This window comes from Epargyreus clarus, unplaced genomic scaffold, assembly GCF_041222505.1.
Source record: "Epargyreus clarus isolate Ecla_fem2 unplaced genomic scaffold, WU_Ecla_fem_2.2 ptg000016l, whole genome shotgun sequence".
Classification (NCBI taxonomy): domain Eukaryota; kingdom Metazoa; phylum Arthropoda; class Insecta; order Lepidoptera; family Hesperiidae; genus Epargyreus; species Epargyreus clarus.
In genome coordinates this window covers 849972-875891 of record NW_027332224.1, presented here as the reverse complement: position 1 = coordinate 875891, position 25920 = coordinate 849972, and the positions used below count along the sequence as shown (strand labels likewise).

General features: G+C 32.0%; 1 long non-coding RNA gene and 1 other non-coding gene across 2 annotated transcripts in view; one reads left to right on the top strand and one right to left on the bottom strand.

Moving 5' to 3' along the window:
• LOC140748639 (uncharacterized) overlaps nt 1-25920 on the top strand; it is an 82419-nt gene that overhangs the window by 3823 nt on the left and 52676 nt on the right. Inside the window, exon 2 of the long non-coding RNA XR_012102962.1 lies at nt 19242-19265. This is a non-coding gene — a long non-coding RNA (uncharacterized LOC140748639). The remainder of the gene's footprint in view (nt 1-19241; nt 19266-25920) is intronic.
• On the bottom strand, nt 16733-16805 carry TRNAA-AGC (transfer RNA alanine (anticodon AGC)). The gene has a single exon. It is a non-coding gene; the product is annotated as a tRNA-Ala (tRNA).

Here is a 25920-nt window from a genome sequence, read left to right as displayed (position 1 = left end):
TTAATTAAACCAAAAAGATGATATTTCTCATATTATCACTGTATTTAACCATTTCATATTTAAACACAATACTAGTAATAGGTCTTAATTAATTCCGCGAAAAATATTTTTTCACTTATTTTTCAGCAAATTCTTAGACTTTTTTTAATATTCACTAACATTTCATTAAACCTTCTTCATGATATTTTTAATAAATCAGTAGCTAAATTCAAATTTAGTTTCCTCTTTTCCTAAAAAAATTGAGCCTCATAATACGACTATTATTTCCGGCTGCTTCTACTTCCTTCATTTATACTTTTTCACATTATTTAATTTAATCTACAAGAAATATTCCAGTTTCTTATTAAATATTTTCCAAAATAAGGAATTAGTTCTTAATATCTCAGGAATTTATAAACCTTTTTGTCTATTCATCGTTATTTAGAATTCTAATAATAAAATGAACAGCATTCTTCTCCATTTTTTAAATTTTATTTAAAACTTTTATAGACTCGGGATATCCGAATGGTTCGCATTGTTAGTCCGTTGCATTATTAAACTTAGTTTCCTTTTCAGTATGAAATATTTTCTTTTCAATATGAAATACTTCCATTTCAGTGAATATCTTCAAGATCTTTACACTATCTTTTCAATGATGTGCCTCGTTATTTATTCGGATTAAACTTAAAATTTACTTCACTTTTTACTTCGGACTTTATACATTTTATTTATATTAAGTTCTTCCGTGTAAATTTTGAGTTGTAATTTACTTTAAATCAACCTTAATTAAATTTTAAATCTACTTTACATTTTCCTAATTAAGCCTACCTTATTTTGGCTTTTAATTTAAAAAAGTATAATGATTGCAATTATATCTTTATTAAAAAAAATAATTACATGATCTTAGTAATACGCTTACCACAATATTTAAAAAAGTTAATTATTATTTTATTAAAAAAATAACTTTAAAGATGTTCCAAAAACAGTCATAATTTTAATATTTCTCTTTTTTATATAAATTTTTTATATAAATATTTCTTAAATTATGTTCTCCATTTCTCATATATCTTCTCAATTAGTTACCTTGCTTAATCATTCAGAATCTGACAAGAAACTTAATTAACTCAAGTTATTAACTAAATAAATTGCTTTTCTCATTAATCTAATCAATCCTTTTATTTAACTACCTTAATCAGCTAATATTGAGTGTAGCTGGCAGCTTACTATTTTAATAGAACTTTATAAAAAAATAAAAAAATGTTTCAACTGTAATAAATCAATTTTCTAAAAAATATTCTCCGGTTTATTTTTTATAATGACTCGGAGTTTTAATTACAAATTTAATATTGTGGTTAACTACCTGATTTATTTATTTATATAACTTTGCAATAATTTATATCGAAATATTTCAGAATAAGTTTGTGACTTATTATTTTTTATGTTTTATTTTTATGGTAATATATTATAACTAATTCAATTTAATTTAAATTGATGATTCTTAGTTTTATTCGATCAAAAATATATCTTTTAGCAGAAATATTAAATTTCTTAAATTTATTTTCACAAAACATTTCATAGTTATTTTCTAAATATGTCTAAGTATTATTAGATATTTATTAAATCAATATCAATTTTCTATATTCACTTTCTAAATATATCTAATATTACTTATTTGTTTTTTAAATAAATCTTCTATGATCTAAGTATATATTTTATGTTGTATACTAAAGCGAAGGTTAATACTAGGGTTACCAGTTTCATGGTACAAATTTTGGGACACTAAGTCTCAAAATGTACTCAAAGGAGACTAGAACAGGACTAAACTTTCACAATATAATAAGCACATAACTTTGAAAAATCAGAGGTGACTGGCCTTAAAACCTCGGACCCCTCGATCGAGAGGTCGAGTAACAATTAGTAGGCGATCACTGCTCTTTTCTATTATTATCTTAGTTTTGTATAATCTTTTACTACTTACTTCTATCTATACTAATATTATAAAGAAAAAACTTTATTTGTTTGTTTAATTGTAATGAATAGGCCCGAAAACTACTGGACCGATTTTAAAAATTCTTTCACCATTCGAAAGCTACATTATCCACGAGTAACATAGGCTATATTTTATATGAAATATATTTGATAAATAGATTTTAAGGCGGTACAAAATTTGCCGGGTCAGCTAGCATTAAATAAACGGGACATGACACGTCCTCTACGGAATGTCCTGTTCTCGTAGTACGATTGGCCACTCTACAATCGTGGTAACTACCCCAACCTCCCCTTGAGCAAATTTAATATACTCCTAACAGGTAATCTGGGTGCGTTGGGGTCTCGGGGAGTTGCTAAATTGCTTTTTGAAGTTATATATAACTTCTCATCTCGTTTGAAAAAATGATGAAATTTTTACAATGCGCATACCGATGGACAAAGTCGACACCATATAATAAATAAATAAATTAATTCCTGCTAAAAATCTAGAAATTTTAAAGTGAAAGTTTATGTAAAAAGTGTTAGAACACATATAAACGCTTTCTTCTTACAGCCCCATACTAGGAGCACGCGGGTCGTCATAAAACATAAAACAACGCCATCTATTGTAGAAGCGCTAAGTTATTAAAGGTTAAATGTTTGAAGGTGGTAGAACCCTTTGTGGTTCGACTCCGGCGGCACCACCTCCACACCTATTTCTGTTATAACAGCAGTGTTAAGCGCCGCCGTGTTCTGGTTTGAAGGGTGTGGTAAGGGACATACTAATTCGAGGCGTTTCAACTTCCTCAGAGATAGTGATGCTGTAGTCCACCTCGGGTACTGCTGTAATCTTATCTGGGGTTGAATATAGAGTTCATACGGCATTGTCCTTTTAAATGTTCAAAATAAAATCACATTTTAGCTAAAAATAGATATAGCAGAGATATGTATCCAACTCTTATAGAAAATCAATTTCAAAGGAATGATGTGACGCAGTTCACACAATATTTATATAAGGAAATTCAATATTAACGTTATTCAACGTAGTCGGATATGAATAGCGATGTTTCTGTCTATCTACAGACATTGAGCGTTTCAGACACGGAGCGTGGCAGACAAAGTAATACTTAGCTCTTTTTTGTACTGTTATAGCCTAATGGTAGAAACTCGGCTTCTCAGGAGGTTCGAGGTTCGAATCCCTGGCACGCACTTCTGATTTTCTTTAAATGTCATGTGCGTATTACAAATTGTACCTATTACTTTCTATAACGGTCATGGAAAACAATGTGAGAAAAGCTACACGCCTAATAATTCTTAAAAAAAGTTCTCAAAAGCATCTGAAGTCTTACAAATATTGTATAAAAAATATGGATTGACAGCCCATACCTGGCATGTTCAATGTCTGCAGATTAGAGTCCATAATTAATAAACAATCTGTGCAATCTTTTATCTACCGAAGACCTATGTCAATTTCTAACTAAACAGCAGTTTTCAATTTTGGGTATTCAAAAATTCGATGTAAATTAACTATCTCCCCTGAAGTCAATTATTGTTGCTAGCCAAAAACTACGAAATACCTACCCTCTCTTACCACACCCTTCAAACCAGAACCCTTAGTATGAGTTTCTACGTTTTTACAAAATTTACTGTTTTTGTACTTGTTTACATATTTGCGTATAGCGCCCCTAGCGGACTGTATCAGAACTGATTGGAAATGTGTGGAAAATACGTAAACAAATACAAAAACAGTCACTTTTGTAAAAACGTAAAAACTCATACTAAGGGTACTGAAGTCAGTGTTGCTGACCTAAAAACTACGAAATACCTACCCTCCTCTTCAAACCAGAATACTTAACTAGACAGCTAAAACAGAAATAGGTGTGACGTCGATACCTCGAAAGTTTCTATAAATAAATTTAAACTATCGATACCGGTTATAACCACCCCATCCCTAACTGCTAGACGGCACTATCGATCGACCGCTCAGATGAAATGAATATATAAAGGGAGTGCGCTCGTGCCACAGATAACTCAAGCTTATATCTATCTTTATCTTTTACAATCTATATCTTTATAGATACAGTATCTATATCTGTTACACACACAAGTAAAGATTATATAATTGCTGATTGAAAATTATGTCATTTGAATACTTTTATTTTTGTATTTTTTGGAATATTCAGTCTTGTTAAGTTAAGAAATGTCATCTGATTTTTGCAATGTCTTTTGTATGCGTGATAAATTAGTGGATTAATGTAATAGTAAATGTTGATGATAATAGAGGTATATATTGTATTTTTGGAATCCTTCTGAGCGTTTTAACAATATAATAAGAATGTAAGCTTCGTGTGTGTACGTCGAATATATTTGCAAAAAAGTAGTAAGGAGAACTGAGAAAAAGGAAAAATAGCAATTCCTCCGTTTAAGATTTTTTCGGTTTGTTTGTCTGTGTGTTTGAAAGTGCATCAAACTGAAACTTCTAAATTTAAATCAATATAATCATAGTCCGTATGGTAAATTAATATGTAGTTTTTATTTCATTCAAATCGATCAACTCTATCAAAAGTTATTACAATTTAAAGTAAAAATTTGTTACATTAGATGAAGTAGGGAGGTGAGAATTTTATTTTACCGCTGTGCTCTGTGGGATTTATAGATGGTGTTGTAGAATTGACGTTATTTTCGGAAACCATCCGAACGAAATCAAACAGGCCGATCTCAGATAGAAATCTAATATTATCTGGGGTTGATTAGAGATATCTATGGGCTACAGTGGCCACTTACCATCAAGTGACATGCATGTTCGTTTTCTACATCTACTTTAAAAATAAAGTAAAAAAAATTAAAAACCACGCTAAAACCACACAAGGAATATCGTTCATCCTGACGATCTTGTTGAGGAGAAGAGGGGGACTAAATTATTAAAATCGTGTATTGTCATCGATTCTTGATAATTGTTGAAAATTTTGAATTAATCTGACCGTTCAAATTGGGTAAAAATCGAGTTCAAAGATTCCGTTACATACCCAAATACATACATATATCAAGTTAATAAAAGCGTGGTGAAAATAAGGAGAGTTACAGACAAAACCACAGGATAAACTATTAGTAAAATATATACAGGTAATCTCTAACACAGGCGCTAACTGCACACCTCCATTAGCGTCCATTAGGGCGTTTTCCCTGGGAATATATTCCGGGAATTTCGGGAAAGTTATGAAATAAACTACGAAACGCGACAATGAAAAGTGTAGCTTGAAATCCTTTTTGAGAGAATATCAGGGTGTTCAAATATTTCTGAATATAAAACTAAATATGTAAAATTTAGTTTTTAGTATCAGCATAAAAATATTATCAGTATTAAAATATTGACATCAGTATCAGTGATTAAGTAATAGTAATAATAATAATTTATTTCAGACAATATAAACAAAGATACAAAAGTATGATTGAATACAGAGGTCCATATCATATATACCTTACAGACTAACATACATATTAATATATAATTATAACTAAATCACTTAAGAAATTAAAAAAATTAAACTTAAAAGATTTAAATATTGGGTTACATATTAGATGTTTTATGAAAAAACAACTAATAGTAAAATATTTTAAAGCATATTTAACCACCAAAAGTTTTGTGAGTTAATTGTAAAAAGTAATAAAAATCACTTTAATTTTAACTGACATAGGTCACCTTTTAAATAAAAAAAGTTTAAAAAATATTAAAAAGATTCTCAGGACACGGCTTATATTCAAAAAGTTGAAAAAGGTAATTTTAAAACTGATAAAAATAAATAAAAATAGTATTCCTTATTTTTAAAAACAAAGAAATATCTTTAAAAAACGGTGAATTTAAAAGTTTTCCTATTTTTAAAGACTTTTATTTTTAATCTCCTTTTTCAAACATTTATTTTTATATTTTTTACACTAAAATTCAACGTAATTCCAAAATCAAAATCAAAAACGTTATTTCTGAAGTTAAAGGAAATAGGAGCGTCTTCCTTGTACCAAACTTGTCCCTTTAATTATCCCAAGTAATTAAAAGACCACCTTCAATTTTCTAGCTATTACGTAAGATGATGGACTTGGGGAATATTGTTTAAAATCCCGTTAAATATACAGGATAAGTTAATAGTGAAGGCTATTAGGAAGTTCGTAATTTGACTATGTATAATTTAGGTAATTTGATTAACACCTTATTTAAAACTTAAACTGCTACAGAACTGTCATTTAGACTTTAGTGAATTGAAACGATTTTATTTTTAAATTTGAAAAAAGATTTAGGAAGATCTAGTTATTTTTAATAACGTTTATTTTACATGGAAGTAGCATACACAGTCCACCTGGTGGCTACTGCCGCCCATGGACATCTGTAATCAACCCCAGATAAGATTAAAGTAAAACCTGAGGTCGGCCACAGATGCGCCGCTACCTTTAAGAACTAAAGTGGAACGCCTCGGATAAGTATGTCTCCCTTACCACCCTTCAAACCCCAACACAGCAACGCTACAATGCTGTTATAACAGAAATAGGTGTGGCGGTGGTGCCGCCGGAGTCAAACCACTAAGAGTTCTACCACCTTTTTAGGTCGACTATTTTCACATATCTTATATATAAAATTCTCGTGTCACAATGTTAGTTACCGTACTCCTCCGAAACGGCTTCACCGATTTTCACCAAATCTTATATGCATATTCAGTAGGTCTGAGAATCGGCTACTATCTATTTTTCATACCCCTAAGTGATAAGGGTTGTTTATCCTTAACATTTTTTTATTTATATGGCAACACAACGTGTCCCGGGTCAGATAGTTTTGTATAAAAATATAATCTAGACCAAGCTTTACATCGCTTCTGCCTCTGAATGCCCAAGAGATATCGATTCAAACCAAAATAGACTTTGTTAAAAGCTAGATCTATTTCTAGAAATAGGAATTGCACTGAGACTAATGTTAATCTTAGGATTAAGATTTCTGATTAGTTTCTAGAAATGGTATTGGATTTTAAATAAATCTAGATATTCCGGTAAATGTCAGTTAGATATGACTAAATCAGTTTTACTGGACTAATTGAGAACGCCAGCGGAAACAAATTGCATTAGAACCCTTTCCGTCAGATTAATTTTCAATAATACAAATGTTGTAAATTTTGGAAAAGGAAATTTGCAATGGAATTCAATTTTGCCAGAGTGCTTGATTTAATAATGGAATGAATATCAGATTGAAATAGGAAGCATGCAGTCTGCTGGATGGATCTGTCATCCATTACTGTCCCACTGCTGGGCACGGGTCTCCTCTCAGAATGAGAAGGATTAGGCCATAGTCCACCGCGCTGGCCAAGTGCGAATAGACTTTACATATGTTTGAAAACTTTTTAAAAATTCTCAGATACGCAGGTTTTTCTTCAGTGATAATTAATGCACAATACGCACATAACTTTGAAAAATTAGTGGTGCCTCCACCGTCAAACCATATTTGTTCGACCACTTTTCAAATAAACTTTAAAATTTCTAGATTTTTAGCAGGGATTAATCCTGGTTGTGTATGACATATCGGTGGAACAAAATAATTATAGTTTAAAAACATAGATTAGTAAAGATACTTCGCCGCCTTGAAATTGAATGAAGCCACAAACGGCTTATTTTAGTAAGTTCTTTTTTTGAATTCTTGACAAATAAAACATTTTTAGAGAACATTTACGAATAAATAACTAATACTGCGTAATTTACGTGATAAATAAATAATTATTTCAAATATTTTAGGGACATTTTAGCACGGAGACGTGGCAAAACTTTTTTACGCAATTATTTCAATTCTCAAAACTGGGTACATTTTCTTGCTAGGAGTGAGTAATCTTTACTAATCTATGTTTAAAAACTAAAAACCACGCTAAAATCGCACAAGGAAATCGTTAATCCTGATTCCTGACGATCCTGATGAGGAGAATGGGATAAAATTATTTAAATCGTGTAATGTCATCGGTTGTTGATAATTGTTCAAAATTTTAAATTAATCGGACCGTTCAAAGTGGGTAAATCGAGTTCAAAGATTCCGTTACATACATACATACAGGTCAAGCTAATAAAAGCATGGTAAAAAATAAAACAAAATAAGAAAGCTTCGAAAAATCATAGACAAAAATCCACAGATTATAAACATCAAAATAAGCGAGCAAGATGAAAAATGGATGGGGATCCCTGTAATTATTCTGACACAAGGGTTGCTAGGTGTGAGGGGATGAAATAGTGTTGTTAGGGGTGGAGGAATAATATCGATAGATTTACCTTAGATATCTATAGAAATAAATAAAATTCATGTGTTTGTTATAATTTTAAAATAACAACTTTTTACTTTTGTTTTTTTATAATATAGGAGTAGCAGACGAGCATGCAGTCCACCTGATGGTAAGTGGCTACTGCCGCCCATGGACATCTGTAATCAACTCCAGATAGGATTAGGTATTCCTACCTGAGGTCGGCCACAGATGCGCCGCTAACCCTGAGGACTAAGCTGGAACGCCTCGGAAAAGTCTGTCTCCCTTACCACACCCTTCAAACCACACATCAGCGCCTAACACTGTTGTTATTAGGCAGAAATAGGTGTGGCGGTGGTGCCGCCGGAGTCGAACCACAAAGGGTTCTACCACCTTCGGAGGTGGACTGCATGCTCGCTTGCTACTTCTTATAAAAAGTGTCCAATATATATTCTATATTTATATATCGTGTGTCTGTCTGTCTGTCACTTTTATTAAGTAGATTATTTGTGGACGCGAAATCACCCCAAGTGCTTCGGAAATCGTTAATAGGTGAGGGTAGCTACCCTTTGTTGAGAGGGATGCAGGGGCTGATTTATCTGAACGAAAATAATAACGCTATTATGAAAAATATGAAACGATATTATAAAATTATTAATAGTATTTAATACCAAAAAAATCATAAAAATCCTCTACAAATTTTGAGAAAAATAAAAGTATTTATTTTTGTGAAATTTAAACTCGTATATAAAATTCTCGTGTCACAATGTTAGTTACTGTACTCCACCGAAACGGCTTTACCGATTTTCACCAAATTTTGCATGCATATTCAGTAGGTCTGAGAATCGGCTGCTATCTATTTTTCATATCCCTAAATGATAAGGAATTTTCACCCTTAACATTTTTTTATTTATACGGCAACGTTTGCCGGTTGATTTTTTCGTTCCAATATAATTTCTTTATCTATTGTAAAATTTTCCTTCTCAATTCTGTACCTATCTCAAAAATGATTAACTGTTTTCATTATTTATTATCTGTACCAACATTTATTATCTACGCCACAGATAATAAACCGTTGTGGAATGATTGATTCGTGTATTTGGAATCTGTGATTATTCTCCCGCCATTTTTAATGTCAAAATGGTTAAATGTATAAACGATTGCTTGAAAAATTATTTCCTTTTGCTGATTCATGGTTTATTTGTAGTCCTCGATAAATGAATTATTGTATTTTCCAAAATTGTTGAAGAAAAGGGAATGTCATGCTACGTTGAGCATAAAAGTCCATCGTCATAGTATTTTTGTATTTAACGCCATCTATCGAAATAAAGGAATAAAAAAAGAATACTTCAAACCATAGATAATATAATCGAAGAATACCGCAGAACATACATAGGTTATATATAATAATCAGCGTAAATTATGTTATTTATAAAATGAGAGATCGCTAAACTAGCAAAAAGCTCAGCTTCACAAGAGCTCCCGTATATTCAGGTAGGTATATTCAGATTAAGATCCCATATTAGCGAAGATGGTGTGGTCACTTATTAATTAACAATAAATTATTAAATCTACCTTTTATCAGAAGACCTACTCGTATGAAAAGCAAAGCTACCTTTGATCCAGAACCACTTTAAATGCTTGTGGTGGATAACTTACATTAGTTTCTTTTTTTTGGGATTGTATTTTTTTTTTGCGAGATATCCTTGGTATCTTTTTACTCTTAAATTTAAACTCTGTTATACTTATTAAATCATTGCATTTGGTTTTTAAAAACAAATTATGTATATATAGGTATAAGCTATTGTGAATGTCTGCAACGCATGACGTTCACCATGACGTTTTTTTTTATTCTGCCATTATTTAAACGAAAATAATCCAAGTCATACAGCCATCAATGTTACACTAACTTTACATTTGATACAAAAGTGTTTTTTTTTTGGTGTACAAAACCTTAATTCAATCGTGTTGGTCCAATCTAGACAAGACCTTAAGTAACTATGTTAAGTTTCAAATTTATAAGCCCTGTAGTTTTTTCAAAAAAGGGATGGAAAGCTTGCAAGATTTTCGAATTATAGAGGACTCGCTTCGCTCGCCCTAATAATTTTCAAAAGTAAATGTTTATTAAAACTAATATTAAGCGCAATAATTATGAAGGAAATATATTATAGCCAATGTCAATAATAGGTAGCTCTGTCTAGTAGTTCTCAACTTCAACTTCAACTTTTAAAATGGTTGAATCTAGGTTATGTGTCGTTAAACAATATTTGTTTTTCAAGACTAAGTGCCTCAACAACAAAGACCTCACATGATTTGCTCATAAAATTTGCTAAAAATTGACCACTGCAATCCAATATATAAGGGACTTGAAGGGACAAAACATGTCCGTTGCACAATTAAATAATAATTTTAATAAAAGACTCCCACAGAGGGCAAAACAAAACAATAGTAGGTTAAGTGGCTACCGTATTTATCTAACAAAAAACCCTCGCCATAGTATTAATTACTTTCTCTTTATTTGTTTGTGCCTAATGAATTTTTGAGTGGCAAACCTATTAAACGGTTTTTTTGTTAGCGCAGCCATTTTGCCACTGATTCGCATAATTTGATTCAAAATGGCGCCGATTTCAATTTTTCTTTTTGTCCTATTTTAATGACGTTTTTTAATTATAATTTTTGGCTTGAGGATTTATTTTTGCACATTATCCTGTAAATCCTTTTGTTCTGCGAAGCATATAAAGGCCGCCTTTTTTAATTATTTATTGGAAGTTAATAACGCTACTAATTAAAATTTATTTTTTATTTCAAAAAATGTGTTTGAATGGATTCCGAGATTTTCTAATTGTGAGAATTGAAATTGTTGCGTAAATAAAGTGTAACCACGTCGGCGTTCTAAAATGTCCCTGAAAAGTTTGAAATACTTACTTATTTATACGTAAATTTTCTCTAAAAATGTTTTTTATTTTTCAAGAATTGAAATAAATCATAAAATCATCCTTTTTTGGCTTCATTCAATCTCAAGCCGGTATTTTTCTAGTTTACTTATCAAAGGTTAAACTGTATGTATTTTTCCAATATATTTTTTTTACAAAATAATTTGATTGTACCAAAATAATTATAACTAAAGTTGCAAGCACAATATTTGAATTGTACAATCCCTTCGAAATATCGTTGGAGAGTAAAATCACGAAGGGGTGGTTTTAAATTAAAAAACTATCCGAGCTATACCCTCCTCAACGAAGCGTACAGTCTGAAAAGCGCGGCATTATGCACCGCCATTTTGATTTTCACCTTTGCTTATTGCCGTGCCATTTTCAAATGTCAACAGATAGGTATCTATAGTTATAGCTCGGTTTCGATGTTTTTGACGTGTTACGCGTGAAACCATAGACAATTTTTGTATAAAATGTCAACGGATATAGCTACGGTTACGATGTTTTTGATCTGTAAAACCATAGACATTTTTTCGGTAGTAAAAATATAGTTTATTATTGTTTTGGTGTTTTATAGGTATTTTTATTTATTTTATTAAATAAGTTAAGTTATTACTATAGATAGATTTTACCCGACTGTAGAAGTAAGTATATTTTATTCTTTAGCATACCATACGACCCAAATGACTTGAATTTTAACATAATATTAAATGTCGTTGGATTCGTCTAAATTTCGATTTCGATCTGATTTTTATAATAAAACACGTTATAATATCTATTTTTGGACAACAATTTACCTAAACTAGGTATGTTGTTACATACTGTTATAAGAATACAAATTTTCCCAAGTTATTTTTTCATTGTTTTACAAATTTTCAACACTTTTTATATTTTCTACTAGTAGAAAAGACAAAACAAGAAAAAAGGTTGACCAGCTTATTGCATTTATTATTAGTCTATGATCTTACACGAGACTTGCAACGCTAAGAATTCCTTATTGAGGAATCTCCTTTACTTTAAACTGTTTCGGGAATTTTGAAGTATGCACTCGCAATTTGCAAACTGCCAAATTGTTATATTTACGACCGAAATTCATTAGGAAACTGCAGCCCAAATTCTATTCATTCTTACCCGAAAATATCACTGAGACAGTGGAATCTTTCAGAATTAGTTGCGACATGATCGGATCGACGATAAATTCGCTACTCGACGCTAGATGGCGCTGTTACTAAAATAGTTCGACTCCACCCCGCATAGTTGAAACAGTATTTTGAATTTATGCCAAAATATGGCATAGAACGTCGGCAAAGTTGCTAAACTTCAGTTTGGGTAGTGAAGATTAAACTTTACATTGTCTACTAAGCTTAGTACTCAGATTGTGGTTTTCAGTTGGCTTTGATGTCAAAAACATAATAAATAGATATGGAATGAAGGCTTTGTTCTCTACCCTTAATATTAACCTCTAATCTGGAGATGGGTAGCTAATGTTAAATTATTTTAAGGGTTGCTATATTTTAAAGGTTTTGTTTAAACTAGAATGTGACAATAGTCAGCGTTTCAAGTTTTGACACATATTTAAATAACTTATAATCAATTTTAAGAAATACTTTAAATATTTCATATGAGATTTGGAAAATTTTTTGAACGATTATTTCTGGTTGCGTTTTTTATTTGAAAGAATTATTGGTTGCTCTGCTTAATTATAATTAACGGTAACACAAAATTAATTGCAGATTTTTTTAATTTCATCATCTGTCATTTTTAACCGACTTTAAAAAGGAGGAAGTTTCTCAATTCAACCGTATATATATTTTTTATACAATGCATTTGAAACTATCCCAGCTGCGTAAGCTACACTTATAAGCCTTCCATTTTTAGCCATAGATTAGTAAAGATTACTCGCTCCTAACAAGAAAATATAACCTTTTGACAATTGTCACCATCAAGTATTATCGTGTTTGAAAAATATTTAAAAAATGAAGTTTTTAGATCGTTTACGAATGAAACGATATTTCTTCGCACTTTTTCTTCGATGTCTTAACTGCGCATGTCGGCATCATTCCGCGTAAATTACACCATTACAGCCGTTAAACGACTGACAGAATTGTCAGCTGTATAAGTCATTTAATGGCTTCCTTCAATTACAAGGCGGTGAGATATCTATGTTTTTAGCCTTATTATACTTGTCTATATTTAGCCTAAAAAATTATCAAATATAAAAAGCAAATCATATCAAACCCACCCATTTAAAAAAAGCAAAAAGGGGTCATTACGTAATCTGTTGTAATTGTCGTTGAATACCGCGCCATTTTGAAAGGTAATGACATTTCCGAGCGTCAAATGTCAGATTTGGCGCCGAAACTCAATAGGGAGTCAATAGCCTTTATTAATTTTATACAATGAAGGCATATATTAGTAAAGATACTACGCCGCCTTGAAATTGAATGAAGCCACAAACGGCTTATTAGTAAGTTTTTTTTTTAATTCTTGACAAATAAAAACATTTTTAGAGAAAATTTACGAGTTAATAACTAATACTGCGTAATTTACATAATAAATACATAATTATTTCAAATATTTTAGGGACATTTTAGCACGGAGACGTGGCAAAACTTTTTTACGCAACTATTTCAATTCTCAAAACTGGGTACATTTTCTTGTCAGGAGTGAGTAATCTTTACTAATCTATGGATATGATACGTAAATAAAAAGTTATTCAACTTTTTTCTGTTTTATATTTAGTTTTGATAAGGTTAATACATTTTTGGCATATTTAAAGTATTTAAACTAAGTATGTATTTGTATTAAAATGTAAAGTTAGGCAAATGTCACATGTCTATACCAAATTTACATACTCAATCCATCCATCAGCGTTTTAAGGTCGACTGCTGGATGTTAATAAAATTACAGACTTCAACAACACTACTAAAGTTAGATGTAGATCTACGCCCGTTAGTAATAATCTATCTATCCAATGTTTTCACTGACAATGATCGATATTTCACATTTTACGGACCAAATTAGACAGATTCACTTACTCATCACTCATTAATGACGGGTTCTGATGCATACAAAAGAAATTTGAAATGTTGTTACACTTTTGCTAAAAAATAATATTATTGAGCCCGTCATAGATAAGTGTAGATATCTCACCGCCTAGTAATTGAAGGAAGCCATTAAATGGCTTAAACAGCTGACAGATGTGTCAGCCATTTAATGGCTGCCATGGTTTAATTTACGCGGAACAATGTGACATGTGAAGTTAAGTGGTGCAAAAATATTAAATCGGAAAAAAAGTGCGGGAAATATCGTTTCATTCGTAAATGATATAAAAACTACATTTTTTTTAATATTTTTCAAACACGAAAACAGATGACAGTGACAATTTCAATTGTCAAAACTGGGTACATTTTCTTGTTAGGAGTGAGTAATCTTTACTTATCTATGGAGGCCAGTTGTAAATTAAGACTTTACATTAACATGTTTTTTCTCATACTTCTTCCAGCTTCAAAATAATAATTGATTACATGATTCAAACCATCATCTGCTTAAAATAACTAGAAATACGGTATAAAATGACTAGTAGTTGTCCATATTTGAAGGTGGTAGAACCCTTTGTGGTTCGACTCCGGCGGCACCACCGCCACACCTATTTCTACCTAATAACAGCAGTGTTAGGCGCTGCTGTGTTCCGGTTTGAAGGGTGTGGTAAGGGAGACAGACATTTCCGAGTCCTCAGGGGTAGCAGCGCATCTGTGGCTGACCTCAGGTAGGAATATCTAATCCTATCTGGGGTTGATTACAGATGTCCATGGGCGGCAGTAGCCACTTACCATCAGGTGGACTGCATGCTCGTCTGCTCCTCCTATAATAAAAAAAAAAAATATTACGGTTAATTATTCAGAATAATATTACAATTGTAATACAATAGGTGTTTTATAAAAGAAATAATAATCATACATAATTTAATAAGCAACCGTTACAAAAGCAATATTGCCCGAAAATATCATCAAATTAATTAATACATTACAACAATTCTTTAAAATCAAATTAAAAGCTTAAACCAATCAACACGTACTTAAAACGTTGGAAATCATTCGCTACGCGGTTTTCATAATGGATGCAATAAGCGAAATGAGCTACGAAACATTCATTTTGGGAGCACGGAACGTTGAACAAACAGTATTGCTAAAAATATAACTGAAACAGTATTATTTTATGCTGCAATCACGCATAAGAATTTACAAAAACAGAACACAGCAGTGTTGCTGCTGTGTGGTTTAAGGGTGTGGTAAAGGAGACAGACTTTTCCGAGGCCTTCCAGCTTAGTCCTCAGGGGTAGCGCATCTGAGGCCGACCTTAGGTAGGAATATCTAAGCCTATGGGTTGATTATAGATGTCCATGGGCAGCAATAACCACTTACCATCAGGTGGAGTACATGCTCGTCTGCCACTCCTATAATATAAAAAATATATATAGCAAAAATGTAATTCGCGTGTCTGTAAATCGAATATAATTGAAAAAAATAAGAACTGAAAATACGTTAAATTATCTGTATTTGAAATCGCATCAGACCGAAACTACTAAATTGTATTCATTGGATTAGTAATATATTTGTAGTCTGTATCTTGACTTAACATTTAGTCTTTATTTCATTGAAATCGATCCTTTCTATCAAAAGTTATTACAATTTAAAGTCAAAAGTATTTTTTCGCACGACGTGTATGAGGAAATTCAGTTTACCATTGCGTTTAATAGATGGCGCTGTACAACTGACGTTATTCTAAATCCACGCGAAGTCGCAGGCACAGCTCATTACTCATAAGAATAAGGAATTCATAAGAGAAAATTAAATTAAGAATTTACGAAATAAAACTCTTGGGATAGAAACAAAGGAAATCAGAATAAGCGTTGATGGGCGTCTATAAAAACTGGCTTATAAAGCATTCCTGACAAGAATTTTTAAGTAACTTTGCGTGAAATTGAAGAAAGTCATAATACAATATTAGGTTAAGTATAAGGTAACGCCATCTAGTATCGAATAGATGTATTAAATAGATAAGTTATAATCCCGTAAGAAAAAATAATATTCAACTTAAAAAACTCAAATTGTATTTCTATAAATAATGAAAATAGTTTTATATAATTTAATGAATTCGTTTATAATTTACTAATAAATATTAAAATAATTTTAATTACATAATTGGCTGATACTGGTATAATAGTACTATTATATATTATGTACAAATTATTATATATTTAGGATTCATTGTACATAGTGACGTCTACAATATTTTTTGTTAATATTTAATATTATTAAATTACCTGCGGATCTTATAATTTCTATTATGACAATTTTATAAATTTATTATAAGAAAACAATTTCTTATAATAAATTTATACTTTTAAAATTACGATTCTTCTTCATTTTTTAAATACAATACTGCGGTAAGGTGCGTTAAAAGAAAAATTGATTAAAAATATATATTATAGACTATTTGATAATTTTAAAAAGGCAATTAATTCTATTAAATATTTGTCGTCCGAAACATTTTGAATAATTTAAATTCAAAAAGGCTCGAATGTAACCACAATGGAGGCGCCGGGTATCGATCCCGGTACCTCTCGCATGCTAAGCGAGCGCTCTACCATCTGAGCTACGCCCCCAGTTGATACAAGCGTCGAAATTCTAGAACATATTGTGGAAAACTTAATTACAAATGTTAGTGCTTTCTTTAAATATAATTATCGTTTACTAGCTGACCCAGCTAACTTTGTACCGCCTCAGAATCTATTTATGAAATATATTTCATATTTACTCCTTTTATACCTTCCCAGGACTTCCACAAATTATTCTAAACTTAGCCAAATCGGTCCAGCCGTTCTCGAGTTTTCGCCAGACAGCAATTGAATTTTATATATGTATATAGATTATTTATTTATTATTTAATAAATAATAACACTGATAATGCCTGTTCACCTGTAATTGTGTGTACACAATATGTGTATATCAATTCTTGCAATATAATTTATATACGTGTACGCTACGTTGGTGAACCTATAATCAATAAATATGTAATAAAGGTAAACTTGGAAGGTTGTAGAACCCTTTTGAAGGTGGTAGAACCTTTTGTGGTTCGACTCCGGCGGCACCACCGCCACACCTATTTCTACCTAATAACAGCAGTGTTAGGCGCTGCTGTGTTCCGGTTTAAAGGGTGTGGTAAGGGAGACATACTTTTCCGAGGCGTTCCAGCTTAGACCTCAGGGGTAGCGACGCATCTGTGGCTGACCTCAGGTAGGAATATCTTTCAATCTATCTAATCTAATATAATCTATCTAAATCTAATCTATCTTTCAAAATGAACTCGTTCGATTCCCGGTTAGGGAAAAAGTTATTTTAAAAAAGTAATGATGCAGATTTAGTTTTTATCAAAATCGGCCTCGTAACTCCTTTCAGCATTTTTTGCTAATCCTTATAGTTTCCGATTTGGCCTTGAAGGCCCGTTTTAAAAATTCACCCTGTATATTTTGGCGACTTGTTATATTCAATACGTATATGCAATTCTCCTGTTCAAATTATTTGATTATCGAATAAAGATGTTTCTTAATATAAGATTATGGAAATAACTAACACAATACTCTGAAAGAATAAGCATTATATCCAGAAAACATTATAATATGTTTATATATTATGAAAATTCTAACAGATAACATAACTACAGCTACTCGCCAACAGATGGCGTTAGTTTGTAAGGGCAATGAAATAACGTCACATAATTATTAATTAAAGTTGTCAACTATACAAAGCACCCAGTAAACCAATTACGACTCAAAATTTTATTGAGCCTTAACTGAGAACTCGATCGAACTGCAATAAACTGGAAACTGAGTCGGGAATTGCCAACAATTTATAAATCAGAACGATTTCAAAACCATTGAAAATTTTCACTAATTAACCAACTTCCATTACTCACAGTAATTGGCGACAGTTTTTCAAAAATCAATTTAAACTCGCGGAGTTTTCAACTTGATACAGTGAAGTGCTTTAGTTTAGATATTTATAATTTTCCGACTTTTCCCGCATTTTTCAGTTTTAATTGGTTCCACTGTTATGCTGTAGAGGTCGCTAGGTGTATTATCGATATTCTGGTGATTAAAAATCTGAACATTAAAAATAGAATCACCTATTTTTAGCGTGAAACAGTTCTGCTTTCTGATGGATGACTGACTTATAGTCCGCACCAAACTGCTAGTCCGCTCTGAAGTTGTTGAGCAGGTGTAGTCATACAATTTGCTATGGCGATGCGATTCATTTCTATATTCAGAGCGGACTAGCAGTTTTACGCGGACTATACCTACATGTGAGGTGACCATCTTAATCCTCAAGAGTGGCAACTTAACATATTTATGACCAGCTACAGATAGAACCTGTTCTATTTGGTGTAGCAGGTGGACTGCAAGATCGTTTGCTACTTATTAAAAAAACCTGTACCCTGTTTAAAACTGACAAGTCAAGCCGACCTCAGGTAGGAATATGTAATCCCATCTGGGGTTGATTACAGATGTCCATGGGCGGCAGTAGCCACTTACCATCAGGTGGACTGTATTCTCGTCTACTACTCCTATATTACAAAAAAAAATCAAACGCTGATCGCCCGCCATAAGGCTGTAGGGCCATAATCATACCTAAGTAAGAAGAGACGCGAACCAAGCAGTAGGACTTAAAAAGAGTTGCAATTAATGAATCTAAAAATAATATAATTATAAAAAAATCGCACAAGCAAACTCGTTAATACTGATTCCTGACGATCCTGATGAGGAGAATGGGATAAAATTATTAAAATCGTGTATTGTTATCGGTTCTTGATAATTGTTCAAAATTTTAAATTAATCGGACCGTTCAAAGTGGGTAAAAATCGAGTTCAAAGATTCCGTTACATACATACAGGGCAAACTAATAAAAGCGTGGTAAAAAATGAATTTTTCAAAATCGAAATATATAAAAACGACATTCATTTTCATTAATTATATCATAATTTTAAAACTAAGTGCCTACGTACGGTCCGTCATAAGTGTACTCATAAAATATTTCTGTTTCAGGTACCCGCCCGGATATCCGGATAGGTAAGTACCCGTGTTCTTTCGTCCATAACCGGTTATGATGTATAAACCTGTTATAATGTACGGTACATTTTTAAATATATTCGACAATTTTGCAGCCAGAAATTTACTGGGTATACTGAAAATTACTGGGTTTATAAATATTTTCTATTGAAACAAATTTAAATACATTTTTAGAACTAATAGAATACAAAATATAATTCAAATCATCAAAGACGAGTTTAGCCCTTAAGGGATGATTTTTTTAAACCTTAATTTATTGGTATAAGAAAAGAAACAAAGTACAAAAAAGGAAAGCGTAAATTTAATGTTTTAAAATGTAGATCGAGTTAATAAAAACTTTTATAAACATTTCCATAAGTGACAAAATAAAAATAATTGTGTGTGCGAGTAGAGTTCTCATACGGAGTTTTCCGTACCTTCAATTTTTATTTCAATTTTAGTATTTTTTATCATGGCTATTCAATGGATGTACCAAAAGACGCCAAAAAAACGGCATTTTTATATGGTGACCACCGTTTATTTTCAAGCTTGTTTTACTTTTAGTATTTTTTGTTATAGCAGCCACTATTATACATACTTTGTTAAAATTTCAAGTGTCTATCTATTACGGTTCAAGAGATAGAGATTGTAAAGTTACCTTTTTAAATAAAATGTACTTACATCTTAATTAACATTAACTTTAGTAAAATCTGTACATACCTACAATTTCAACCCCTAACCAACCCCTAACATTATCGTTTTGGGGCGAAATCTCTAACATTGCGGCATCCGGTTAAAACATATCCGGAATTTGTCCATTTTCAAAACAGTTTTCACACTTCATTGTTTTGCTGTTTGTATTAAATTTCCTCTTAGTAGAACCTTTGTGGTTCGACTCCGGCGGCACCACCGCCACACCTATTTCTGTCATAACAACAGTGTTAAGCGCTGTGTTCTGGTTTGAAGAGTGTGGTAAGAGAGACATACTTTTCCGAGATCTTCCAACTTAGTCCTCGGGTCAGATTTCTGAGGTCAGCCAAAGCTAAGCTGGAACGCCTCGAAAAATATCTGAGTTTAAATGTTCCAACCCTTGTCAGTAATACCTACTTAACATTTAACATAAAGAAGCTTATCTTAACTGTTCTACCCTCATTGGTAGATTAAATGTAACATAACCAATTACCCCATCCGGTTAATCCGTACATCTGGACCGTAATAACCGTACCGGAAGATTACGTTTTATCGTATGTTTTACCCCGGGTTACCCACTTTGAAAGGTGTTTTAGAAAGATAAACAAAAGGTATAGAATTACATCATTACTTTATGTACTAGCTGACGCCGCAAACGTTGTGTTGCCATATCATAGATTAGTAAAGATACTTCGCCGCCTTGAAATTGAATGAAGCCACAAACGGCTTATTAGTAAGTTCTTTTTTTGAATTCTTGACAAATAAAAACATTTTTAGAGAAAAATTACGAATAAATAACTAATACTGCGTAATTTACATAAAAGATAAATAATTAATTCAAATATTTTAGGGACATTTTAGCACGGAGACGTGGCAAAACTTTTTTACGCAACTATTTCAATTCTCAAAACTGGGTACATTTTCTTGTTAGGAGTGAGTAATTTTAACTAATCTATGCAAAAGGTATAGCATTACATCATTACTTTATGTACTAGCTGACCCGGCAAACGTTGTGTTGCAATAAATAAAAAAATGTTAAGGGTGAACAACCCTTGTCATTTACGTATGAAAAATAGATAGCCGATTCTCAGACCTACTGAATATGCATATAAAATTTGGTGAAACTCGGTAAAGCCGTTTCGGAGGAGTACGGTAACTAACATTGTGACACAAGAATTTTATATATAAGATATTAAAAATAGCAAACGATCATGACAATCTAGGCTATTGGCTGAAGCCTCTCAATCGATAGGTTCTAGATTCAATATCCAAGCAAGTCTGATTCATAAGTTAGGTCTTAGAAAGTAATTATCACTTGATTTAACGATGAAGGAAAACATCGTGAGGAAACCTGCATATCTGAGAGATTTATACAAAGTTCTCTAAGGTATGTCAAGTCTACCAATACGCACTTGTCCAGCGCGGTGGACTATGGCCTAATCCTCATTCTGAGAGGAGACCCGTGCCCAGCAGTGGGACAGTAATGGGTTGATGACGATTATGTTTTAATTTTAGTATTTGTTATCAAAGCAACCATAGAAGTGCATTGTGAAAATCTGAACTGTCTCCTTATAACGGTTCAATAGATAAAACGAAAAACGCCGGAAAATAGCGGTTTCTTATATAGCGAATCCCATTTATTTCAAAGTTCTTCTCTATTTAATACTAGCTGACCCGGCAAACTTTGTACCGCCTCAAAATTTATTTATCAAATATATTTCATATAAAATATAGCCTATGATGTTACTCGTGGATAATGTAGCTTTCTAATGGTGAAAGAATTTTTAAAATCGGTCCAATAGTTTTTGAGCCTATTCATTACAAGCAAACAAACAAAGTTTTCCTCTTTATAATATTAGTGTAGATTAATTGTTGTTATAGCAGCCACTGTTATAGACACTACATAATAATTTTAAGTGTCTATCTATTACGCTTCAAGATCCTGTGACAGACGGACAGCAAAGCCTTAATAATAAGATTCCCTTACAACCCTTTGTGTACCCCTAAAAGTGTGCAACAAAGCTGTTACGAGTATATTGGATATTGGTATCCTTTGACAAATTCTGCAATGTCTATCGATTAATCTTCTTGTTCCGTTTATAATCTCTGTCTTGTGATTAAATTCTCAACATATTAGTTGCAAGACGGCTTTGACCGTACCTGGCAACACTGCACGCATATTGCAAAACCAATCAACGTGAATACCGTAATAGTGTAATAACGGATATTGCCAGGTTTTGTAATCTCCACAATTTGTGGGAAAGTTTATTAAATAAATGTTTAAGTTTTAGAGGTCTTTAGAAAGGAGATCTTTAGGGAGGAGTGGCATAGTGCACATTACGTCACTTTTCATATAATTATTTTGTGGTTATCGGGTTTTTTGTTTCTATAATATAAAATATTATATTAACTTATAATATATAGATTATTAGTTAATATAATAGTTATTTGATATAAATAGTTTTGACATAAATTTTAAAATATAAAGAAATCTTGTCTATATTTATAAATACAGACAAGTAACAAAAATAAAACCTAATACAGTTGTCAAAAATTATTATTGGAGTCCGAAATGGAACCCCGTAAATTTAGGGTTCTTTTCTAAAATTAAAATCCTGAAATTAATAAGGGCAAACTTTTTAAAGAGCCAAAACAGGGAGAATAAAAATTCAGTTTCTACTTTCAAAATAAATTTCGCAAACTTAACCGTTTGCTACTTATTAATATTTTATTGAAATAAAGTTTTAACCCGAAAATGCCGGACCAAGCACTGTCAAGTGGAGTTGCAACTTCAAGCACTTTCGAGCTGGCTTTGCTAAAAACTATTCAAATAAGCTTCTACCCGGCGCAATTTTTAGTTTTATTTCGAAAACTATATTTAGATTCGAGCTTTATTTCGCTTTGGTTTTCAAATTTGGGTAATAACTTTTATAGGATGATAAAAATGTGTTTATTTTGATTTTTTTAATACTATTGTCGTTTAATCAACCCTAGATAGGATTACAGTCTAATCTGAAATCGACTACTGTTTGCAACCTCTGAAGACTAAGGAACGCCTCATATTACCACACCCTTCAAATAAGAACACATTAAATAAAAATAAAAAATAAAAATGAAGTATTTGCTGTTAAATAAATTAAATAGCTTCAATATGAACATATTAATATATAAAAAACTTATCTTTAGTATGTTTGTGTCCACAAAACTCAAAAAATTTAAAATACTCGATGGATTGACTTGAAATTTTTATATAACGTTCCCATTGTAAATAAGATTGTTTTTATATCATTTTTATCCTGTTCCTGCTAGAATTTTAGACTGATTCACAGGATAAATAATACGCAAAGAAGAATTGGAACATATTGACATATTTTATATATGACAACACGAAAAATCGAAGTGAAAATATGAAATTTTATTCAAAAATATAGTTACAAGTATCACTAAGAGCGCTTGAAGCAGCGTTAGCGTTTCAAGCGCTTTCAAGCGCTTCAAGCACTTTCAAGCACTGCTGTGGAGACTTCGAAAATATTAAACTTGATTTTATATCGCGAATGCTACAAATTTTTAGGAAGGGCTGCGTTCGTTTTAATTTTTGATTGTAAATATGGTGCAAGAGTGTGTATTTGACAAGTCTTTTAGACACATTAAAGTAATATTTAGACAAACAGGCTCTTTTTAGGCAAATGTAAGATTAGATGCTGGACTGCTGTTATAGTCCGCGTAAAACTGCTAGTCCGCTCTGAATATAGAAATGAATCGCGCGCCATAGTAAATTGCACAGACCTATTTGAATACAAAATACAGGTCTGTGATAAATTGTATGACTACACCTGCTCGCAACAACTTCAGAGCGGACTGGCAGTTTGGCGCGGACTATACAAGGCGGAAATAGGTGTAGCGGTGATGACTTCGAGGTCGAATAATAAACATATAATTTGATTGTATTCTATACGCTTCCTACCAGGATCTCATAAATGTTAAACACTTTCATTACTTTCATTAACACCTCGGAAATAAACGTTACAATAAACATTACAACCTGATGTAATTACAAAGGTAACGAAACATTACAATAATACTAACCTTGTTTCGCGATTTGTCTGATTGAATATAAATAGGAAGAGAACACTTTGTGGTTCGGCACCATCGACACACTTTCTGCCTAATAACAGCAGTGTTAAGCACTGCTGTGTTCTGGTTTGAAATGTGTGGTAAGGGAGACATTCTTTTCCGAGGCGTTCCAGCTTATTCCTCAGCGGCAGCGACGTCTTCGTGGCCGATCTCAAGTAGGAATATCTAATCCTATCTAGGGTTGATTACAGATGTCCATGGGCGGCAGTAGCCACCTACCATGATGGACTGCCGGCTCGTTTGCTACTTCTATAATAAAAATCTTTCAGAAATAGAAGAATGGTTGTAAAAAATCATTTTTGCCGAAATATTACAACGAATCCCCAGTTTAATCCATTTTCGGATAAAAAGTGCCCATTTTCAGATAAATATGAACATCAAAGTACTAGGCTAGCATAGCTTATAGACGTACGAAAGAGCATCGCGCTAAGAGATCATACCGAAGCATTGTTCGAATGTAGGCCACGTTGCATTTAAGCAAAAGAGCGGTTTTTAAAGCAGATTTTTCTTAATACTTTTTATTTAAATGCCGGGTTTTTCGCCGACATTACAATGGATAGAAAACTCTTTGTTGTGCAGTAATTAAAGAATGCCTAGACAATTATTATTGTACATATTTTTAATAGAAATAGCAATTATGAATCTGTCTTATTTTAAAGTTTTTTTTTAATTGTGTGTGTCATAGTGATGTTACACTTATAGACCGAACAATTATTATGTGAAGGAGAATGTAGTAAATATCTTGCATAGTTCCATTTGGAGGAAGGTACTACTGTCACACCCATTTCTATCATATAACAGTAGTGTAGCGCTTCTGTGTTCTGGTTTGGAGATTATAGAAAGGGAGTGACACTTACGAGGCGTTCCAACTTAGTTCTTTGAAAGGATACTTATACTACTAGTAAAACCACAGAAAGTTTCACCACCTTCAAAACTACTTTCATATATAAAAATACTATATTTCTGTAGATTTCCATCTTCCATATTCCCGAAACCGGAAAAACATCAAAAATCGGTAAAGTTAAAAGACTATAAACCGCTAAAAAGAGCAAATCGCCCGAAGCAGTGTGGCCTGTTGCAAAAAGTTTTTAATGTTTTAGAAACATTTAAGTGTTTTCCTATGTCCGTGAAGTTTAGAAAGAGTTGCCCAAGTATCCTTTTTTATTTTTATAACTTCTTATTGCAATGAGTTTTATGTGCCAGTACTTACATACTTTTTTGTATGTCACACATTTAGTTTACAATTAGAAATAAAGCTAGAATATTTGTTGGCTGGCTTAATTGGGTATAAAGTCAAAATTATAGTATAAAGTCAAAATTAGTAAAAATTACTCACTCCTAAGACGAAAATGTAACCAGTTTTGACAGTTCACTGTCATCTATCTTCGTGTTTGAGAAATATAAAAAATATAGTTTTTAGAGCATTTACGAATGAAACGATATTTCTCCGTACTTTTTTTCGATTTCGTGTTTTTACACCACTTAACTGCACATGTCGGCATTGTTCCGCGGAAATTTCACCATGACAGCCAGTACATAGCTGACACATTGTCAGCTATTTAATAGCTTCCTTCAATTACAAGGCGGTGAGATATCTATACTTATCTATGTATAGAGTATTGAATTTTCATTTTTAATAAAAATAATGAAAAATATTTAATGGTTTAAAAGTAACTGATCTCTTCATTTGATGCAAAGAAAAGCATCATAAAAAATATGAAAGACTAGCTGACCCGGCAAACTTTGTACCGCCTCAAAATCTATTTATCAAATATATTTCATATAAAATATAGCCTATGTTACTCGTGGATAATGTAGCTTTCGAATGGTGAAAGAATTTTTAAAATCGGTC